Raw genomic sequence first — 22,821 nt, forward strand, 5'->3', positions numbered from 1 at the left:
GAGAAAGCTCCGGGGAGATCTAATTGTGGCTTACCAGTACCTGAAGGGGCCTACAGGAAAGATGGTGAGGGACTGTTTATCAGGGAGTGTCATGACAGGACAAGGGGTAATGGGTTTAAGCTGAAGGAGGGTCAATTTAGATTAGATGTTAGAAAGAAATTCTTTACTGTGAGGGTGGTGAGGCACTGGAAGAGGTTTCCCAGAGAAGCTGTGGATGCCCCCTCCCTGGAAGTGTTCAAGGCCAGGTTGGATGAGGCTTTGGGCAACGTGGTCTAATGGAGGGTGTCCCTGCCCGCAGCAGGGGGGTTGGAACTAGATGATCTTTGAGGTCCCTTCCAACCCAAACCATTCTATGATTCTATGATTCTATGATTCTTCAGTGCTTTTGCACTTCTTGATGGTCAGCAGGTTGTTGGCATAGTTTGGCTACCTACTTACTTGAGCATACAAAAACTATTCAAGATACAGGCTGTTGTTTGGGACAGGTGATGGATCATATTTTGTCTTCTACTTACACAAAACATTTCCTAAACTTTTCTACTTTTATTGAAACTAAAAGCTGGCTGAAGTTCATAGGGTTATGCTAACAGCTATGCTAACCAGGCTTAACTCATGCTAACTGCTGGAAAAGTACTGTGTCCAATGCTTCTGCTGGGGAATGAGGCCATGTAATAAAGGGTTTGATTCCCTGTATTGCAGCTGCACACAAAAAGATATTTATTATAAATTTTTCTTCATCCATAGCTGGTCACAGAGGTCCACAGTCAGAACAGCTACTGATCAGTACCCAGTAAGCATCCTCATCCTGTGAGTATCTAAGAGACCCTCACAGACAGCTGAACTTAAACAGACCTCAAGACTGACTTAGCATGTCAATTTCTATGTTCCTGTATTTACAGATGCAAATTACATTTTGTTTCTTCTCTTTGCTAATTAGCAGTGGCCAGAAACTTTATCTGCACTTACACATACCGTCTTTGAAAATGAATACAGCTACCAAGGATTCTCGCTTTCCTGATGTAAAAAGCTCTTATTTTGTCAACACTTCTTTTCTCTTCATTATTGGTATCTTTTTCTTTTTTGTCTCTTTTTGCCAATCTGCATGCATTACCTATTTCTTGTAACGCTGCAGATGGTGACAGGACAATGGGACTTCTTAGTGATGTGATCTTCTGCACTTATCAGTCTGCATAGCTGTTGCTTCAAAAGCAAAGTAGACCGTTTAACTTAAAAAGTATATCATCCAGCCTTGAAAACTTCAATCCTATCAAGCTTTTTATTTAAAAACAAAGGGAAAAAAAAAAAAAAAAGAAGAAGAAGCAATGCCAGATTCTTTTTACAGTGCATTGTTCAGTCCAAATGGATGTTTGAATCTGAAGACAGACAGTCAATTTCCTTAGGCGTAGGCAGCTTTGATAATAATGTAAAGGTGGGAAGTAGTTGTTACAAAGAGAATGGGAAATAAAGAGGAAAACTAAAATAAAGCTTCCTTACAAGTAAGCCTTAATTTAAACTGCTGTCATTTCAGACCTCAGAAGCCTAGTAGAGAAACAACAGCTTTGGTTTCTTCCTGATCAGTGATGAGGTGACCTTTCCACATTTGTACTGCTCATTCCCAAATTTGAGCCATAACTCACCTTTTGGAGGTGTGGTAGTTTAACCTTGGCTGGACAGCAGGTGCCCACCAAGCCGCTCTATCACTCCCCTCTTCAGCAGGACAGGGAGGGGAGAAAAATAAGATGGAAAAAAACCCCAAACTCATGGGCCAAGATAAAGACAGTTTAATAAAGCAAAAGCTAAAGGCCACATGCAGAAGCAAAGCAAAACCAAAAGATTTATTCTCTGTTTCCCATCGGCCGTTGATGTCCAGTCACTTCCCAGGAAGCAGGGCTTCAGTACATGTAGCACTTGCTCCAGAATACAAATGTCATAAATAACAAATGTCTCCCACTTCCTCCTCCATTGTCTTTGCTTTTATTGACATCATATGGTATGGAATATCCCTTTGGTCAGTTTGGGTCAGCTGTCCTGGCTGTGTCCCCTCCCAAGATCTTGTTGGAGAGACAGCCTTGGTGCTGTGCCAGCACTGCTCAGCAGTAGCCCAAACACCGGTGTGTTACCAACACCTTGCTGGCTACCAGTTCACAGCTGTGGTGAAAATTAACTCCATCCCAGCCAGACCCAATACAAGTGGTGACATAGTGTGTCAAACAAGTGGGATGGTTTTCTGTTGTGGGATGGTTTTCTGTTGTGAATGATAAAATACAAAAGTAAAGGCCTTTGAAATATTTAAAACAACCAACAGCCTCCAGGAAAAATATGCTTTTATGTACTCGGTTGTACAAAACCTGAAAGTGAAAGAACTTTTTGTTACAGCTTCAGAATCTTTCATAGTACAAGAACCATGCTGAGTTGCTGAGGTCTTTCTGCTCTATATTCCTGTCACTTCACCTGTGAAAGTATAATCTAGTGGTGGAGGCAAAGGATGAAAAGATTGGATTAAGTTGCAATATGGGCTAATTGGCCAATGGGAATATTAACAAAATGTATTTTAATGGATCTTGCAAAAAGAAATATAGGTTATATCCATAGGGTATCAATAGAATTTCAAAGGTAATTTTCCTCTGTAAGAGATGTGAGAGTTAAGACAGCCAACATAAGACAGCCAAACATCATAAGCCTCCCAGCATGTCTGAAAAAACGATGCATGTAAGTTTGGAAACCAAAGGGTCTTCAGACTGATTTTGAAAGGTTTACGAAAAATATCGATCATGGTGCAATTAATTAATGACTATTTCTACTTTAGAAGGTAGTGTGGATGAACAGAAGCTGATCTGAACAGTAGTAGAGAAAGCCCTAAATGGCCTCTTACTCACATGATACACGCTGCAGTGTTCTTTATCTTGGAATTATCTCTAGTCTGATCCCATAGAACATTTGCAGCTGGAGAACTTTAGATACATCTTGCAGTTTAGTTTTATCTGAAAGTAATTGTATAGCCTCTTTTTGGGTTTATTTATTTGCACATCTTTAAATGGGTGCAAAGATACCCTGCAAGCAGGGTATATACATATATATATATATATATATAAAATAATGAATCACAGAATTGTTAAGGTTGGAAAAGACCTCTAAGATCATCAAGTCCAACCGTCAACCCACCACCACCACACCTACTAAAACACCACTATTCCTACTAATGTATGCATACACATATATGTATTTCTGTATGCATGTTCACAGTATATAGAACAAAGTAAAAGAAAACCCACCTATGTAAATGAATGAACTATTGCAAACAGAAACACCAGAGAACTACCTGGTGAAGAGTGATCTGGATTTATAACTTTCTTTTAAGAATAACGATGTTAACCTGGCATTTTTCAGAAAAATACTAGGGTGAGTATTTAAGTAGTGATTACAATGATTTGGGTTTCCTTTGTAGTGGGAGATTGAGTAATTACTGTCTAATAGCAAAATATTAATGTCTGATCTCATCGAACAATATGAATGTGATAGGTTTTTATTTACAATAGATTTTTATTTACAGATTTTTTATAAAAGGGAGGGTTTAACAAACATGGCTTAACAAGATCAAATGTTTGGAAGTTGAATTTGGGCAAATTAAAGTAAAAAATAAAGAAAATTAATAATGATGAAGGGCAGAAACCTCCAGCACAGCTTGCCTGATGGTACTAGATTCTTATCACTTGCAGTCTTAAAATCAATGTTGTCTCTCAATAAGGAATTTTTTTATGCCTCATAGAAAATTATTTTTGATCATTAATATTTTGATAAGTGGTTACTGTGTAAGGTCATAGCAGATTATCATAATCTTTAAAATCTGTGAATCTATTAACGAGTATTAAATATGTACACTTCCACTCACTAAGGTCATGTAGTTTTTGTAAGTTCCATGGAGGCTAGAAGGGGTCATTGGATCTTTTAGTCTGAGCTCTAGAATAATGAAGTCCATAGAATTTTGCCCAAGGATCTTTTTTCTTTCAGATATGTTATTAGATCAGAAATGCTTTTTAGAGAGAAGAAAAGTTATTTCATTATATGGAAAATGCAACATGTATGCAATGCAGTCTGTGGTAACGTTTCTACTGTTTGTTGAGCTCAAAGAATTCTGCATTCTAAGATTATGACTGATAATATACCTATAATTTTCCAAGAAATTTAATTAAAATTTTATATATTTTCTGGTAACTGGAGATTTTAGATCAGTGCAGTGATGCCTTCCAACCTTTGATGCATGGAGTTTAGGATGATATGAAAATGGCTAAAAGGATCATACTCTGAGGGAGCTCAGAGTAAGCTAAGATGGAAATCTAGTTATACACAGTACAGGAAGCTCTCGCTGTCTGTTACTTTCTCTATTTGTCTCAATAATCTTAAAAGCTCCACAGACACACTTGCATGGACATAATCAGCGTGCTGTGTGGAAATTTAGCTGGAGGACTTTCACGAGTAATGCAAATAAACTGCTGTTTGAAACTGTGCATCTTTCAAACTGCTTCTAATTCAAGCAGGCTACAGCAAGAAAAATGTAACGTAGGTAGGCTGTCTGCTCTTTGGTCAATGATCATATACTTCTGGGTCTGCAGGGAAACAGAGCAGGAGCAAAATAGCAGATATTTAGACAGAAACTCATTCAGTCACAAAGTGTCAAGAGAGGAATGCATCTTCTGCAAGCTAGTCCCTTTTATTTGTAAATAAATAAAATACTGGAGTGCAATTGGGGTTGGAATTTATGTCATGTAACTCGAAGCTTTCTAGAATGAGCTGGTTGTGTCGTCTCCCTCTACTGCCAATGGAGAGAAATAGTCGCTCCTGAAGGTAAATCATCATCCTTACCTTGGACATATCCTAGAACGGTACAAATTGACTTCTGACAACAGAGTGTGTTATCTGGCCTTATGCATCTGAAAGTTGGGTATTTAGTCTAAACTTCTCACTCAGACTATTTCATTCAATGTAAATAATATATCTAAATACATTTTTCCTAAAAGTCAACTGAACTGGCATAATGCATGGGTTCCTCCTGTGAACTCATCTAAATAATTCTTTTTGTAATTCTTGTAATCTGTGCTCTGCAGGATCAAGGGGACTAGATATCACTGATCAAAACATCAGGAGTTTTTTAGTGCACAGTTAGGAAAAGATGGTAGGTCTTTTCCTCACATGAGAAAATGAGAAGCAATGAATTGAAGAGAAAGCTTTGACACCTTTCTTTCCTTCTGCTTAAATATGCTCCAAAGAGCTAAGTAACATACATAAAGACAAGTCTGCTAAAGTCATATTGTGTTTGGTCTCCTCCTATTAATAGCCCATAACTGTAACTAAGGGAATGTCTGATCAGATTCTTTCCCTTGCTCATGCATTCTCAAAAAGCTAAGTGGATTCAGGTACCTCTGCTGCTTTCTTTTGTGTAACTATACTTCAGATCAAAAATACAATACGCAGCACACTTTAAAGGCATACATCCTGTGAAATAGGTGCTTCCCCTTAAAAGCATAAATGGTCCCTCAGACAAGTTGACTTCAATGGGAATATTCAATAATTTGCATGATTTTGCTCACAGTGAACCATAAGCAAGGTTGTTCTTACCTTAAAGACAGAATAATGAATGTGATAAGACAAGGTATTATTTTCTAGTTTATTGCTATCATATAAATTAATATAAATTGCTTAATTAATATTTTTTTAATTGAAACTTGGAGATTGACAGCACATTCCAGTCCTTAAATTTTGTGGCTGAAATCCCAATGAAAAGAAATGACTTGGGAGTGTAATTTCCTCATGTTCAACCACCTTCTTTTCTAAGTAGTGATTACAATCCTGTGCTTGTATTTTATAATCTGTTGCCATGGTGTCCTGGTTATGGCTAGGACAGAGTAAATTTTCTTACTAGCAGTTGGTATAGTACTGTGTTTTGGATTTATGATGACAATAATGTTGATAACACACTAATATTTTAGTTGTTACTAAGCAGTCAAGGAGTGGTGTTCCTCAGGGGTCGGTACTGGGACTGGTACTGTTTAACATCTTTGTTGGCAACATGGACAATGGGATCGAGTGCACTCTCAGTAAGTTTGTCCAGGACACCAAGCTGTGTGGTATGGTCAACACGCTGGAGGGAAGCGATGCCATCCAGAAGGACCTTGACAGGCTTCAGAGGTGGGCCTGTGCAAGCCACATGAAGTTCAACAAGGCCAAGTGCAAGGTCCTGCCCATGGGCCGGGGAAATCCCAAGCACAACTATAGGCTGGGCAGAGAATGGATTGAGAGCAGCCCCCAGGAGAAGAACTTGGGAGTATTGATTGATGGAAAGCTCAAAATGAGCCAGCAGTGTGTGCTTGCAGCCCAGAAAGCCAACCGTGTCCTGGGCTGCATCAAAAGAAGCTTAACCAGCCAGTCGAGGTGATTCTCCCCCTCTACTCCACTCTTGTGAGACCCCACCTGGAGTACTGTGTACTGGAGCCCCCAACATGAGAAGGACATGGAGCTGTTGGAGCGAGTCCAGAGGAGGGCCATGAAGCTGATCAGAGGGCTGGAGCACCTCTCCTGTGAAGTCAGGCGGAGAGAGTTGCGGTTGTTCAGCCTGGAAAGGAGAAGGCTCTGGGGAGACCTTAGAGCGATCAGCCTTCCAGCACCTGAAGGGGCCTACAGGAAAGCTGGAGAGGGACTGTTTACAAGGGCATGGCATGATAGGACAAGAGGTAAAGGCATTAAACTAAAAGAGAATGGATTTAGATATTAGGAAGAAATTCTTTACTGTGAGGGTGGTGAGACACTGGAAGAGGTTGCCCAGAGAAGTTGTGGAGGCCCCCTCCCTGGAAGTTTTCAAGGCCAGGTTGGATGGGGCTTTGGGCAACCTGATCTAGTGGAGGGTGTCCCTGCCCATGGCAGGGGGGTTGGAACTAGATGATCTTTGACATCCCTTCCAACCCAAACCATTCTATGATTCCATGATTCTATGATTTTTCAGCTTCTCACACTGGCCTGCCAACGAGAAGGTGGGGGCACCCGGGAAGTTGGGAGGGGACACAGCCAGAGCACCTGATCCTAACTGACCAAAGGGATATTCCATACCATATGATGTCAGTATATAACTGGTGGAGTTGGCTGGGAGGCGACATGGCTCAGGAACCATCGGTTCCAGGTGGTGAGCAATTGTGCTGTGCATTACTTGTTTTGTTTATTCATAGAATCATAGAATGGTTTGGGTTGGAAGGGACCTCTAAGATCATCTAGTTCCAACCCCCCTGCCATGAGTAGGGACACCCTCCACTAGACCAGGTTGCCCAAAGCCCCATCCAACCTGGCCTTGAACACTTCCAGGGAGGGGGCCTCCACAACCTCTATAATAATAATATTCAATTGTTATTATTATCATCATCATCATTGTCATCATCATCATCATCATCATTCTCTTTCTTTTCTGTCCTATTAAAGTGTCTCTATCTCAACCCATGACTTTTACCTTTTTCTTTTCAATTCTTTCCCCCATCCCATTGTGGTGGAGAGAGTGAATGAAGACCTATGTGGTTGTTGTAGTTGCTTGTCAGGTTAAACCACAACACATGGAGATATTACCATACACACCGGATGGTTGTTCCATTGCACACAATCTAGTAGGATAAGAGTGTTGATTAAAATGGTTGCAAAAAATCTTCATACTCAATAATTGAAAGGGAAGAATAGAAGAAAATCAAATATGATTTAGCTAATAAAAGAAATAATCTTTGATCATGTAATTGTTCAAATTTTCTACTTTAGGTTCCTTTCCTTTATTGTTCTTTATTGTAGAAAAGACATACTTTTTATTTGAATTTACAATGAAAAAATCATAATTGAGTAGCTAAATAAATAATGATCCAACACAGATTGATAGCACTCTGACTATTAGACTATATTTATGGGTATGTTTCTACTACCATTGTATAACACCATGGCAAATGGACCTGAAAAATATGAGACTCAAAGTGATTTAGCTTCATATTTGAGATGGGAGAAAAAAAAAATCCCTTTTCAGAATTATTTTACTTACAAATTCTGACATGTATTATCTGTATTTTTAAGCACTCTTTTCAGAATTTTTCATTCAGTTTAATTGGCAATTAGTTTTGACAGTATGAAATTTTTAATTATTTTTTTAGTACTACGTAGTGGTCTTAAGCATATATTTGCAAGGACACTATGTTATAAATCTATGTCCACTTCTATAGGACTGATCTTTTATCATTTTGAATCATCATTACTACTGCAGAAAACTCCAATGGCTTTCCCAGCACTGCAGAAAACACTTAAATATACTGTGATTCTGAAAGTATTAAATCGTGGAAAAAAACCTCCTCATGCAAGCATGACAATTAATATTCTTAAATATCTTGTTGAATCAGGCCATAAAATATTCCTTGCTTTGACTGTCTCTCAGTATAAAAGACAGGCGAGATAAAGTCTCTTGAAAGGACTGAAACAAACTTGCTACATAAATCAAGATTAAATGCTTTTGAACGTTTCCAGTAGTTTCTTAGAATTCTTTTCACCTTTCATGTCATGTTGGTATCTCCTAGCCTTCTCAGGACTGTGGGTCAGCTGTTGTGAGCCCTCCAAAAGAATGCGAAGTCGGGAAATGTTCCATGCCTGTGCTGCAGGAGGTCAGAAAGTGCAGGATTGTCCCTGAGAGAAGGACATATGGCTGTCCTTGATAGACACCAAAAGAAACACATGATGTAAGGTTGCTAGAATGATGATGAATATATGTAGAGGGTCCTTATAATTGAATCTGCTGTTGATTGAATATTTACCACTTGAATACCTCATATATCCTGAAAAAAAAAAAAGAATCCCTTTTACCAGGAATTGTCCATCTTTTAAGTGTTTACAGAAATAATATTTGATATTATTATAAATATATTTGATATTATAATAAACTGTTATGAGTACTAAGACTACAGGAAAAGTAACGAAATAATGGGAAGAGTGTATACTGGATGCCCTTCATTTATTCCTTAGAGGAAACCCAGTTTGTGAAAGCATATGTTCTGCGAACTGAGCCCACAACCACTGGGAGCAATATATACAGTCCAAATCTGTCAGCATATCACAACAAAACTGTATATATCTAACTAACATGCTGACAAGAATACCAATAAACACAAAAAGGTGGCCAGAAGTCTCACTTGCCGCTAAGCTCCATTAATTGTGTTATGGACAGCTTTTCAGCCCTTTGTTTGGACAGAGTAAAAACCTACAACTGCCACGTGTTTGATTGTGTTCTATCTGTACATCAAATTTCCTTCCTTGATGGTAGTTTGTTTTCTAATACTACTGAAAAAGAGAGGTTTTAATTTTTAGTTGTTTCGTAAATTTTCATTTTTACTCCTGAATATGTAGCTGTCTGCACTGAAAATGAAAGTGTACCCACTGGACTCTGCAAAAGTGTGGGATGCTATGAGTTAACTGATTTATTTTTCTTTTGTTTCTATAAAGTGTTTTAGAGAAAAAGGTCCGTATAACCTATTTGAATAAAATTACAAATTTTAATCAAATATCTTAACCTAGTCAATACAACATAATATTCATAAACTATCTTTGCAGGTATAATTTGATCATAGGCATTCATATGATATTCAGTAAAGAATAGAGATATTAGTGTTTAGAACTACACTTCTATTTTAAATGTTAGAGTAAAAGATAGTAGTATTTTACCCAGATATTTCTATTCACTGACCATCTGTGCCTGAAAAAAAATTGAGGATTGTGTTTCAGCATTTTCAGAAGAAAATACTTCCCTTATGTAATTGGACCTTGAAGGAGCATTTCTGAAGACTGGCATGAGAAACTTTATTTTGCAGTCACTGATGACAATAGAGTTAGAAGTGGCTGTTGCCATGACAGATTCAGAAGGCAGATGATAACCTTGGTGTTTGGGCCAGCATTACTTGTTACAAAAAAATTGATTTGGATGTAAAGAGCTGAGCAATTTTTGAGATGATATTGAGTACATGATCACAGAATGATAGTTTAGAATTTTTCATTTGCCTACCCTAGTCTACTGATACTAAAGAGATTACTGTACTCTTCAGTATGACGTGTTCTGGAGAAGGTAATATAGAAGACCAAACTATCTTTAACATAGATTATGAGTCAATGCTGTGCATGCTGAAGAAAGCACTTGGGAGCTAAATACTTAGGGAAATAAGCTACTAGTTTTAAGCTACTAGTTTGTCTGTCTTTATTTTTTTCTTTGCACGCTACTCCAAATTCTGATAGCCTTAAAATAAATGTTAGAACAGCCCTCAGATGACTCTTGATCATATTCACAGCATGATTCCTTGATAAAAAATTCAGTTGACAGCATTGTGAATAGAGAAATATAGCTGTAGATTCTGTGTGATTCACATGTTACCTTGCAAATGTGCTCACATTAGATTCTAGAAATAGACATTGTATATAATGAGATAGACCCTAGTGGGCAGCAAATCAGATGAGTTTCCCAAGTATTTAAAAAGAAGTATTTACACTTTAAAATTTAACAAACTTTATGACAAGCAAGGGAAAATCTCCAGATTGTCTCAACATTGAGCATTTTGTTGCCACTTGGCTGAGTGGGAGTTGGATAAGGTGTTAGAGAGCTGCAAACACGATAAGGTGCAAAAAGAAATCTCTAGCTAAACGCCAGTGTGGTCTGTCTGGCCTGACGGGCATTAGAAGAGTTTGTGTAGACCGTTTGCCCCAAAAGTTGTTGCAGTGGTTGTGGTCTAATAAGCCCCCTTCACATACTAGCTTGGGAGCAAATTTTTATTAAAAAAAAAAAAAAAAAAAAAAAAAAGAAAAAGAAAAAAAGAGAAGCTGTTGCAGCTCTTGTTAGATAAGATAGATATGAGGGAATTTGTTTAAACAGACATTTTGGAATATAAGCAGGGCATTTTTTTCTATCTTAAGCACCCATAAGTCATACAGATTGATCAAGAGAGATTTATTGCTAGGTTTGGTAAGTGGGAGGACAGAAGGATGAGGAAAACCCTCCTGAAGGGAGGGTTGCTCTTGCCTGAGGTCCTTCCATTAGTTATAATGCCATTGCTGTATGCTAACAAATCTTTTTACAAAAGTTATCCTTATCCTTGAAAGCACTTTGCATCCACTTTAATTCAAACAAGTTTTCATTGTTTTATGGTTGTGGGTTTTTTTTTTCCCATCAGTTGCCCCTTTAAGTTTCACTGACACGTACTGCTGCTAAGCTTAGGGCCAAAGAGGAAGGGATGGGGTGGAATCTGTTTGTAACTGTGTTCTCAGTATGTAACTTGTTTCAAAATAAAAGCTAGAAATATATTTAAAATCTACTCTGCATTTATTTCTATAACGCTGCTGGAAATAATTTCCACACCACAGGGACCTCTTCTGAGGCAAGCAGGGTGCAGACGCCACTGAGGCTCCCTGCAGCTGTGTACTCAGTAAGAGTTTTGCTTCTAGGGAATATGCAATGCCTACTTACGAGAGAATCCTTACTTGGCATAGGAATGACAGACTCATCTGCTTGTTAATAAAAGCATTTATTGTCCACATTATAATATGATGTGTATTGGAGAAGAGCTGCCTAAAATCATTATGGAAACTTCATTAATAGCTCACTATAGTCTGGAAATAATATCTTTCCTTGAAAATGCTAGTCTTAGTCTATGTTTAGTAGATTAGTAGGAAGAAGATTAATAGGAAGAAAACTAGATAGCTTGTTTTCTCCCACTTTTTTGTTTGTGCTTATACTTGCAATGTGTGCGTGATCAGTGAAGCTGTTTAGACTGTTAGATCTTGGCCCTGTGATTTACTCTAAGCAGGAGGATAACTGTCACTATGGGAAGCCCTACTGAAATTGGTGGGGATCTGCACAAATCCCACTGTTGTCTCTTGGGTTTAGTTTAAAAAATCACTTTTTTTTTTTTTTTCTCAGATGATAATTTTATTGGGAAAATTAAATTACTGTGTATTTATCAGGTTGTCGTGGTTTAACCCCAGCCAGCAAATAAGCACCACATAGCCACTTGCTCACTCCCCCTGCAGCAGGATGGGGGGAGAGAACTGGAAGAGTAAAAGTGAGAAAACTCGTGGGTTGAGATAAAGACAGTTTAATAGGTAAAGCAAAAGCCACATGCACAAGCAAAGCAAAACAAGGAATCTGTTCACTAGTCCCCATGGGCAGGCAGGTGTTCAGCCATCTCCAGGAAAGCAGGGCTCCATCACACGTAACGGTGACTTGGGAAGACAAATGCCATCACATGTCCCCCCCGCCTCCCTGTCCCGTCTCCCCCCTTCTTCTTTCCCCAGCTTTATGTGCTGAGCATGATGTCCTATAGTATGGAATATCCCTTTGGTCAGTTGGAGTCAGCTGTCCCGGCTGTGTCCCCTCCCAACTCCTTGTGCACCCCCAGCCTCCTCGCTGGTGGGGTGGGGTGAGAAGCAGAAAAGGCCTTGGCTCTATGTAAGAACTGCTAAGCAGTAATGAAAATTTCGCTGTGTTATCAACGCTATTTTCAGCAAAAATCCAAAACACAGCCCCATACTAGCTACTGTGAAGAAAATTAACTCTATCCCAGCCAAAACCAGCATGTTGTTATGAATCTGTTATAACAAGCAGAAAATATGTTTACTCATTGTGGTACAGATCCTGAAAAGGATCCCTAAGATGGAAATTAAGTGACCTTCAGGCATTTAAAACTCACATTTTAACAGAAAAACAACTTGCTAGACCTAACCTAACTCTCAAAGTCCCTAAGCTTTCACGGAGTCTCCCTTTCTGACACCAGAAGTCCCTAGTTTCCTGCAGTGCCATAGATAAGCGATGAGTACTCTGTTTTAGTAAGTTCTGTGCCAGTACCCAGCTCAGGTCTTCTTGGAATCCAGAAAATAGGTGAAGAATATGACCTGAAAGGCATGTTTCACGGGGTCAGACTCCACATAAAAGACAGCTGTAGCAGATTTCTTCCAAAAATTTCTGTTGGAGGAGCATGTGGATGGTCCCATCTGCATGCCTGTACAGTCCCTGGTGACTCAGAGCTCCCACAGGTCTGCTGCATAATCCTGGCAGCTGCTCCCTGCTCTCTGCAATATTTCTGCTTTGTGTAGCCAATCTTCAGTTTAAGGTCTCTTCTTCAGACACAGGTTCACGGGACCTTCTTTTTGTGCTTGTGGGAATCTTTGTATCTTACTACAGTGACGCTCACTTTCAGTGGGTTAGCACAGTGTAGTTGTAGCCCTTTGGAGAAGGAATGCCTCCAGAAATACTTGATGCAACTTGAATATCCTCTGACTGCATGAAGGCATCTTGCTTCCCAGGATAGCGCTGTCATCACATACAGGGGTTATGTACAAGGCGTATCTATTCGGCTCTCCTCATCTCTTTCTAGGTATCTTTATTTATGACATCAACTGTCCGAGTTGCTCCCCATATACATAGATCTCTAAGCACTACAGGGGCACAGGGGCTCCTGGGCTTAGCACTTTGTGTTGGCTATCTTTATTTGCTGCCCACTCTGAGAAGGGAATATGGCCCTTTGAAATATTCATGGGATTATTTTCTTAATAACATGCATGATACAATCCTTCAGTTCAACTGGGAATTATGTATGTGTGTGATAGGGTGGTTGAATGCATTCCTTATGTATGTAAAAACCCTTCAGGGATTCATGGCACTTTTGGAATTTTAAAGCTCAGAGAAGCGGAAGGTCATTATGAATGCACTGAGCAACTGATTTTGCTGGTATCTCATATCAGATGAAACTAATTTGGGGCCAATCTTTTCTACATGGCAGTACAACAGTTGGAGTAATTTGTGCTAAGTAAAGGCCAGCCAGAGCCACAGCTGAGGGGCTTCAAATACTTAAGAGAGTGCAGAAGCTTTTGCTGAGGAACTTTTTGATCAGAATATCTTGACAGTCATGGAAAAAGGTGAACTCATATGGGTCCTTGCCCTCACATTTTATATTCCTTAAATGGATAACGTCAATTGCTTTACCCCTTGTAAAATTGGCTGGTGCCATAGAAGTTAGCAAGACTCTTCACTTTGTCACGGTCCAGTCAAAACGATTGTCTCCTTTGAACCTTGGCAAAACTCTGGCTTTACTGAAATTGCTCAGTTTTTCCACAGACACCACTGGAAAAAAGGATTCACACTTTTGTGCTTTTAATGAAACATTCTGAAAATTTTCTGTCATTTGCTCTTTGATAAAGATTTGATCATATATTACATATATATTTATATATAAAGTATACAAATATAATGCATTGTTTACAAATATATTTATAATGCGTTGTAATGTATTAGGAATATTCGAATGTTCAAAGATGAATTTTAAAATCATGTAATTGACTAAGAGTATTAGATCCTCTACTTCCAATAATCTATTTTCATTTTTCTGGATGTCTCATCTTGTTTCCTCAAGGACTCTTAATCTTGCTTGACTACTGAATTTGAAGAAAGGAGTGGGTTTGCTAGGCAGAGCTTAGTCAGGAAGGACTAGACAAGCTTTATATAAAACATTTCACAGATATGTCACCTGTTTTTTTCATGTGCAGACCATGGGAATGCTGTAAGCTCTTTTCACAATGCATAGCAAAAAGTGAAATTATCAGTCTATTGTTTTTACCTGTGCTTATATGACACTTCAAAGCAAATCAGGAAAAGCTATCTTTTCCTTAGGCAAGCAGAGCTCTTAGCACACTGGATTTTAGATTCAGGCATCAGAGGTCTAAAAGGCTGACCAACAGAGAGATCGTTGTTGTAATGAATGTGTTCTCCAGCTGCCCTCAAGCTGAAAGTCATATATGAGGAGACAATTTTGTCTGGAGGCAAGCTAGTGTGACAAATGAACAGACCTGGTCTCTACATGACAATCAGTGTTTTCTGATTATTAGATGTATTTGCTTAAAGCTCAGGAGAACCCTGTTGTGCCCATTTCCACACCTACAACGTGAGCATAATAATATCGCCTTATGAAGTTCATTGTGACTCACTGAGGAATATTACTATAAAAACACAGGAATTATTGGTAATTTATTGTATTTATTCTGCATTAAAATGCCCATTTGTGGTTTGAGATATGGCCTGTACTTTGGAAACAGGCCAGTATCGAAGCTTATAATTTTCTTCCTGCTGTTGTATTCTGACTAGCTCTAGATTTTATTTGCATATTGAACCTCAAGCCTGAAACGATTTCAGTCTTCACAGTGTTGAGGTTTCCGAGTGGCTTAACAGTCTGTGAGAATTTTTTGGTTTTGTTTGCATAGTCCCAGTTAAAATAACTCTTCTACGCTATTATAGAAGAGTTAGTGAAGTAATCCAACTGAGACGTCAGTTCCCTAATGCTCTGAGATAGTTTTGCTTGAGAAACATGCTCTTGCAAACGGTTCCGATAAGCTGAATATGTTGATGTGCTGCTCAATGCACACAGATCAGTAGGCAGCAGCTGTAACTGTGCCTTCATTTTTTGAAAGTGTGAAGAATGTATGTGTTATAGAGGGAAATATGCCTGAAAATCATAACTGTCATTTCAGATTTGATATCACCCTCAGTGTCTTAAATGAAGTGGTCCTTTCAAAGTTCGAATACTGAAAACTTTTATTTTAGAGGCCTGTCTGTGCTTCTGTAATTAAAAGCCTGCCAAACTTAGAATGCCTGTTTGTGAAAAGATGGAATTTGGATATCAAGAAATGTTTCTGAGCTGAAATGTGGCAGATAATCTTATTCCAGAAACAATTTATTCTAAAATTGAATTGAATGTATTTTTGTCAAGTTGTGATGTAGGAGTTTAGATTGCATTTCTGTGCTGCTAGAACAAGATCACTAAAAAATGCTATAGATATTTTCCACACAGTGTTATCCCTCCTTTTTTGGCACACTATATCACAATTGCCCATCATGTGGTAATAAGATGTATAAAAGTTATGTATGCTTTAATACCCAATGTTACACTGAAAATCGGTACAAAAAAGAGTTTTTAAGAGAAATAACACTTCAGGGGTCTTGCAGTTTAGCATGTTCCTTTGATTTCTGTTCTGATTATACTTACCTGAATTAAAGCATGATGATCATGATTTAGATAACAGAGAAGAATTAAATATATCAGAGTAACACAGACCACACAATGCAGAAAAATGTGCTTATATAATCAAATTTGAATATGCCTATATTTATAACTAACTGAATAAAAGGAACTAGGGGTAAAATTTGGGAGTGAAGGACATTACAGCAGAAAATGAAATGGTATGTTATACCCTCAAAAAAGAAAAGAAGGAGGAACAAAGAAGAAACTGACTTTATTCCAAGTATCCAAAAGCAAAGAAATTCAGTATATAGATGGGCTCTCAGATATTGCAAATCTTGTCTACAACATATAGGAATGTAATTATGAGGGTTCATTTAACTTAACAGACCTACAGGACTGTGTTAACAAGACAAATCCCTACATAGATGGGACAGCAGCAGAGGGGTTCACATATACAGAATTACATTTTTTTTATTTCAACCAAAGATTAATCAGCAGTAGAATAGATAGAAACTGATGATTTAATTCCCAGCTTTTCTTTGAAAATCTTTAACGGGATGTACCAACTAGTAAGGCAGCTCCTTTGGAAAGAACCTTAACATAATCCAGAAGGAATTTTGTAGTAATTTGCACTGCTATGGCAAAGCCTAGATTAAGCCATTCTGGTTCCAAGCCTGTTCTAGTCTCATGATTCTTAATATAGGTAGAACTGCAAAGATGGCGGGAAGTTTTAAGCTAGTGTTTACAGTGCTAAAAATGCCTTTCCATGTAATAATGGAGTTGCCTGTCTGGCTTTTATATATTTAAACCAAGTATTTTATCTTTTGAGACAGATGGTAAAATCATCAATGAATTGCAACAGTTGTGAGAAGTGTAGGGAGAGGCGGCAGCTAAAATTGCTGCATCCCAAGATCGTTTCTAGGTTTATGAATTCTACTGCATGCTTTTAACTGCACTGATAGATAAACAAGATCCCAAGGATAAAACAGAATGAAAATAGCATGTATTTACTTCAGATTAATTTACTGCTATCTATAAGGATCATGTAGGGTTTCTGCATGTTTTAGCTTTTGAATGATCTTCAAGAACTGGCCTACACATGGTAAATTATAGTAGCCTGATATAGACGAGTAGGTGAACAATACTTAGAAAATAATCAGCTTTAGGGAAAACTGAACCAGAATCATAGAATGGTCTGGGTTGGAAGGGATCTTAAACATCATCTAGTTCCAATCCCCTGCCAGGGGCAGGGACATCCTCCACTAGATCAGGTTGCCCAAAGCCCCATCCAACCTGGCCTTGAAAACTTCCAGGGAGGGGGCCTCCACAACTTCTCTGGGCAACCTCTTCCAGTGTCTCACCACCCTCACAGTAAAGAATTTCTTCCTAATATCTAAATCCATTCTCTTTTAGTTTAATGCCTTTACCTCTTGTCCTATCATGCCATGCCCTTGTAAACAGTCCCTCTCCAGCTTTCCTGTAGGCCCCTTCAGGTACTGGAAGGCTGATCGCTCTAAGGTCTCCCCAGAGCCTTCTCCTTTCCAGGCTGAACAACCGCAACTCTCTCCGCCTGACTTCACAGGAGAGGTGCTCCAGCCCTCTGATCAGCTTCATGGCCCTCCTCTGGACTCGCTCCAACAGCTCCATGTCCTTCTCATGTTGGGGGCTCCAGTACACAGTACTCCAGGTGGGGTCTCACAAGAGTGGAGTAGAGGGGGAGAATCACCTCGACTGGCTGGTTAAGCTTCTTTTGATGCAGCCCAGGACACGGTTGGCTTTCTGGGCTGCAAGCACACACTGCTGGCTCATTTTGAGCTTTCCATCAATCAATACTCCCAAGTTCTTCTCCTGGGGGCTGCTCTCAATCCATTCTCTGCCCAGCCTATAGTTGTGCTTGGGATTTCCCCGGCCCATGGGCAGGACCTTGCACTTGGCCTTGTTGAACTTCATGTGGCTTGCACAGGCCCACCTCTGAAGCCTGTCAAGGTCCTTCTGGATGGCATCGCTTCCCTCCAGCGTGTTGACCATACCACACAGCTTGGTGTCCTGGACAAACTTACTGAGAGTGCACTCGATCCCACTGTCCATGTCACTGGCAAAGATGTTAAACAATGCCAATTCCAGTACCGACCCCACTTGTCACTGGTCTCCAGTTAGACATTGAGCCATTGACTGTAATTCTTTGAGTGCAACCATCCAGTCAATTCCTTATCCACAGAGTGGTCCATCTGTCAAATCTATGTCTCTCCAATTTAGAGACAAGGCTGTCATGTAGGAAAGTGTCAAATGCCTTGCACAAGTCCAGGTAGATGATATCAGTTGCTCTTCCCTTATCCACCAGTGCTGTAACCCCATCATAGAAATCCACCAAATTTGTCAGGCATTATTTGCCCTTAGTAAAGCCATGTTGGCTGTCACCAATCACCTGCTTATTTTCCATGTGTCTGCGCATAGTTTCCAGCAGGATCTGCTCCGTGATCTTGCCAGGCACAAAGGTGAGACAGACCATCCTGCAGTTCCCCTAGTCTTCCCTTTTTCCCTTTTTAAAAATGCAGGTTGTGCTTCCCCTTTTCCAGTCAGTAACTACTGAACTAGAACAACTACTGAATATAACAGAATCTGCACAGAGTGTTTGTGGGGATGTGTATTAATCATAAGTAGATGAAGATCATCTCATTCCTGAATACCTGCATTCGTCAATCAGTAACATAATTTGTTCCAAAACCAGCAGGTTCAATTTAGTTACTGCTGGATATCTAATCCCTTATGACCACAGCCAAAGTTTAGGAATAGTATATTTTTTAGGCAATTATCTTTTTAGGCAACCTTATCTTTCAACAATAGATATTTTTACCTTTTCTACATTTACATAGCAATGTATAGGAAAACCTGAATGTCTGGTTGTAATCACCTGCTTGGAAAATTGTCTAAGAGAGGCATTGGTGGGTATTCCCAAAGGCTAACTTTAGAATAATCTCTTTAGGGTGCTCTGTGGGAAATGGAAAAAGTGAAAGATAAAGGGATTCTGTAGACAGTGATTCAGCAGGGTCCTAACCTCTGCCGCCGTTAACAGTAAAAGGAGTCAAGACTAAATAGTTAGTGCCTAGAATTATCTACAATACACACATTATTTCTTATATTTATTTTTGTCAAATTATGGAACTGTATTCCTGAATGCTTTGATTGGATTTAGACCATTGTGTCAGGTTGCACTGCTTATGCTTTTTTGTGATGCTGCTAAAATAAAATACCAAATATTAAACCTTTTTAATTAACGTGCAATGAGTCATGGTGGAAATTGCTCTGCATTTGGATTCTGCTGATTAACTTTATATGATTTGTATTATATACAAGTTGCTAATTGTTTAAGTTTTTAGTAACTTTCAAGATTGTTTTTTAATGCTTTTGATTTGATCCTGCTTTCCGGGATATACAGGACTTATTTCCAAATTGAACAGGACAAAAAATTATTTCCCCAACTAGGAGAAATAATTATCGTATTGCTGTCCAAATGCCCTAGCTTTAATGAATTAAAGAATCTGAAAAATCTAAGTCTGTGTCATAGGAAGCCTGTTGATACTACTTTTCTTCAGAACACCTGTGACATCATAAAAATTTGTTGAATTTATTATGAAGAATAAGAAAAGGGAGGAATATATGACAGTAAGTGGGTTTGCTCATAAGTGAAAGGATTTTAAGATTCTTTTCTTCAAGGCGTAAATGATAGTAATGGAAAATGGCTTTTTATAAGTAATTTTATTTATTTGCTGTATCCTACGGGGAATAAAACAAATAAATGAATGAAGTCAAGTCCTTGCCCTTTCATGGCCGTAAATTACTCATTGTTTAAAACGATTTTGGTTGTCAAAGGCACAAGATTGTATACTGTTACTTGAGAAATTATCTTCTTTCATATATTGCTGTATTATCTTTATTTCATGCTCTTTTTTTGCTTGCTGTAGTTTGTAATTTTCAGCATTTCAGGCAAAGAAAAATATGTTCTTTTTATTCTATTAAAGAATAGGAACTTCAAGACACATTAGAAGGCACTAAATGGGGATAATATCAATTTCTCATTGTCTTGCTGACTTTGATTATCTGCTATTGATTTATACTGGCTTGCTTCTGTCTGTAAAAAATCTGGAGATATTTAATTAAATCCCACACTGGCAATTAGCAGCTGTTGTGGTAACCACTTGAGAGTCATATGATTCCATCATGGCCACATGGTTGCAAAATCCACTGCCTGACCACCAAGTTCGATTGGATTTCTCTCTACGCTAAATGTGAAATGAGAGGGTGCTGGAGGTACTGGACCTACTGTATGGCTTGGTGGGATTTTTTTTTTAAACATATTATTAGTTTGCAGATATTCTGGAAATTTATCTTTGATAATTTTTCTGCATTTTTTATAAAAATAATTCAGGAGACTGTAGTAAACTTTGATTAGTCCTTATTAGGCATATTGCAACTGGCTTCATATCAGCAGTTAGATGGCCACCAGTTGTGTATAAGCTAGCGACACTGGCATTAAGATTTCAATATTACATTACTATTTAAAGGAGCTTTGCTTTGACAAGAAAAAGGATTCTCTCTTGCAGTTTATTTAAAAAAAAAAAAAAAAAGAACTTTTAGCTTTGCATGGTAGTTAAAAAAAGAAAATATTAATATTTGCTATAGTTCTTAATATAGTGCTTTTCATATTACTTTATGACAGCCAGTGTAATAGTTACTCTTTCGTGCCTCTAGATATAGAGATGTGAGATGTTGTATGTCGTGGGTTGACCCTGGCTGAGGGCCAGGTGCCCACCAGAGCCGCTCTATCACTCCCCTCTTTCATTAGACAGGGGAGAAAAGGTACAATGAAAAAAAAAAACTTACGGGTCGAGATAAGGACAGGGAGAGATCATTCTCTAATTATCATCACGAGCAAACCAGACCGAACTTAGAGAGGGAATTCATCTTATTTATTACTAAGCAAAACAGAGTAGAGGAATGAGAAATAAAGCCAAATCTTAAAAACACCTCCCCCCACCCCTCCCATCTTCCCGGGCTCAACTTCACTCCCGGCTTCAACCTCCGCCCCCCCCAGCGGCACAGGGGGACGGGGAGTGGGGGTTACGGTCAGTTCCTCACGCGGTGTTTCTGCCGCTTCTTCATCCTCAGGGGGAGGACTCATTGTTCCCCCGCTCCAGCGTGGGGTCCCTCTCACGGGAGACAGTCCTTCACGGCCTTCTCCAACGTGAGTCTCCTCCACGGGGTGCAGACCTTCAGGAGCAGACTGCTCCAGCGTGGGTCCCCCACGGGGTCACAAGTCCTGCCAGCAAACCTGCTCTGGCGTGGGCTCCTCTCTCCACGGGTCCACAGGTCCTGCCAGGAGCTTGCTCCAGCGTGGGCTTCCCACGGGGTCACAGCCTCCTTCAGGTGTCTCCACCTGCTCCGGCGTGGGGTCCTCCACGGGCTGCAGGTGGAATCGCTACACCCCCTCATCCTCCCTCCATGGGCTGCAGGGGGACAGCCTGCCTCACCATGGTCTTCACCACGGGCTGCAGGGGAATCTTGCTCTGGCGCCTGGAGCACCTCCTCCCCCTCCTTCTTCACTGACCTTGGTGTCTGCAGATGTTCTTACATCTTCTCACTCCTCTCTCTGGCTGCAAAAGCGCTCTCTAACTATTTTTCTCTTTCTTAAATATGTTATCACAGAGGCGCTGATTGGCTTGGCCTTGGCCAGCAGCGGGTCCGTCTTGGAGCCGGCTGGCATTGGCTCTGTCAGACACAGGGGAAGCTTCTAGCAGCTTCTCACAGAAGCCACCCCTGTAGCCCCCCCGCTACCAAAACCTTGCCACGCAAAACCAACACATTCCACCCCTCGCCTCTGTGAATCACATATTTAAGAATTATCATTAAAATATACATTCAACACAAAACTTCACAAACACTAATCACATCAACAAAGAAAAAGAGAAAGAATTCCCCACACCAAAATCAAAACAACACTATCACAACACCAGAGTGGACAATCTACACACAAAATCTACCTCTAGTCCCTTCACCACTATATCACTCTCAAGTTATGTTCAGTCAATGTTTTGCCCGTTACCTCTTCCAATTACTATCCTTATCTCGATTCTCTCGAGCCCCACGTTGGGCGCCAAAAAAGACTGTGGTGGGTTGACCCTGGCTGAGGGCCAGGTGCCCACCAGAGCCGCTCTATCACTCCCCTCTTTCATTAGACAGGGGAGAAAAGGTACAATGAAAAAAAAACTTACGGGTCGAGATAAGGACAGGGAGAGATCATTCTCTAATTATCATCACGAGCAAACCAGACCGAACTTAGAGAGGGAATTCATCTTATTTATTACTAAGCAAAACAGAGTAGAGGAATGAGAAATAAAGCCAAATCTTAAAAACACCTCCCCCCACCCCTCCCATCTTCCCGGGCTCAACTTCACTCCCGGCTTCAACCTCCGCCCCCCCCAGCGGCACAGGGGGACGGGGAGTGGGGGTTACGGTCAGTTCCTCACGCGGTGTTTCTGCCGCTTCTTCATCCTCAGGGGGAGGACTCATTGTTCCCCCGCTCCAGCGTGGGGTCCCTCTCACGGGAGACAGTCCTTCACGGCCTTCTCCAACGTGAGTCTCCTCCACGGGGTGCAGACCTTCAGGAGCAGACTGCTCCAGCATGGGTCCCCCACGGGGTCACAAGTCCTGCCAGCAAACCTGCTCTGGCGTGGGCTCCTCTCTCCACGGATCCACAGGTCCTGCCAGGAGCTTG

At 39.9% G+C, this 22,821-nt stretch overlaps 1 protein-coding gene across 1 annotated transcript in view; it reads left to right on the plus strand.

Moving 5' to 3' along the window:
* Nucleotides 1–22,821, plus strand: part of IMMP2L (inner mitochondrial membrane peptidase subunit 2) — a 475,480-nt gene that overhangs the window by 428,740 nt on the left and 23,919 nt on the right. The window lies entirely within an intron of this gene.

Source organism: Balearica regulorum, chromosome 1, assembly GCF_011004875.1.
Source record: "Balearica regulorum gibbericeps isolate bBalReg1 chromosome 1, bBalReg1.pri, whole genome shotgun sequence".
Lineage (NCBI taxonomy): Eukaryota > Metazoa > Chordata > Aves > Gruiformes > Gruidae > Balearica > Balearica regulorum.